A 1,433-nucleotide genomic window follows, 5' to 3' on the forward strand; every position below is an offset into this window, starting at 1 on the left:
AGCACCAGCTCAAACTATCTTTTTATTGAGTAAGCTATAAAAATGGATGCCGATAGAAATTAGGGGGGGGGGGGAGTAGTTTGGTTCATTTACGCCCGTCGATTCTGTATAGACAACTACAATAATCAGATTTGTTATCTAAGCGGAAAGGGAGTGCGACATTTGTGGATGAACACGACGATGCAAAATACTGAATGATTGCTTATTAAGTGTTCAGGGAACTCAACTAGGTCAGGAAACATACCATAAACAGTTTCCAATTCCAAATTATTGACTGACCAACAAAGTAGATGGTGGATATAGGTCAGTCAATCCTAATTTGGAATTGGAAACTTTTAGTATGTTTCCTGACCTAGCTGAGTTCCCTGAACAAAGCCAAAGACCGCGAATAAAAACCTAGGGCAATAATGAATCCTTCCCTCTGGTTGGCCGAGTGGTTGGCGTGTCCGCTCTCCATCCAAGAGGCTGCGGGTTCGAATCCCGCCATGGGCATGAATGTTTGTGACTGTCCTACGAAGTTTGTGTGGAAGGGGAATCTGTGACCCTACCACTTCTAGCAGAAGACATCTTTGCCAAAACCATGTGAGGTATGGCAGTGATCATACGGCGTCTACGGACGTCAAATGTGAAATTTTTTACCTCTGATCACCATGATCTCATAGCAATATAAGAAAAACTTGGACATATTGTTATTTAAAGCCGTAATTCTAGAAATGACCGTAAAATCATCTCGAATTGGGCGCATTTTTCGGGTACTCCTCATTTTCTTAATACTTAAGTATTAAGTTGTAAATTGAATCTTCTCTAATTTATGAAAGCTTTCTCGACGCTCCCGCACCAGTGAAGAAATGGACTCACTGAAAGGAGACACTTTTAGTAATAAAGAATATTATTACATTTCACTTTGTACGTGGACTCTCTCTGGAGGCTACGCCATACATTCCATTCCCACTCCCCCCTCCCCCCAAGTATTTTTGTCTTTTTGTTTATGTGCCGAATAATTCCATTTCCGAGAATAAAACTCCTATTTCCGTTTGATGCCAGCTAACTCGCCTTCATTTGAAAAAGTGCATAAAGATTCCTTCCGTCACAATGCGAATCGAACCGGGGAATTTTTTCTACTCGAAAGATGCATGTCCCGTTGTTCTTCCAACTCCGTTACGAAGGCAAATTGTTTTTGAAATTTGTATTTTTGACATACTGGGCGTAATATCTGGCTACTGATTTTGCTTATTTTTTTCTTTAATAGACGCAAAAAAAAAAGCAATTTTACAACACGATTCTGTCAAGAAAGGCGAAAAATTTTCCCAGGTTACGTTCAGACGTTGCAGAGCGAGTGATTCATTAAATAGACAGCAATAACAGGACGGTGATGGATGCTTGTTCCCTTGGCTACTGTCTCAATGATGGATTACTTTCCAGTTAGGTTTAAA

This window comes from Typopeltis vanoorti, chromosome 7 (assembly GCF_054136105.1).
Source record: "Typopeltis vanoorti isolate ZY-2024b chromosome 7, IOZ_Tvanoo_1.0, whole genome shotgun sequence".
Classification (NCBI taxonomy): Eukaryota; Metazoa; Arthropoda; class Arachnida; order Uropygi; family Thelyphonidae; genus Typopeltis; species Typopeltis vanoorti.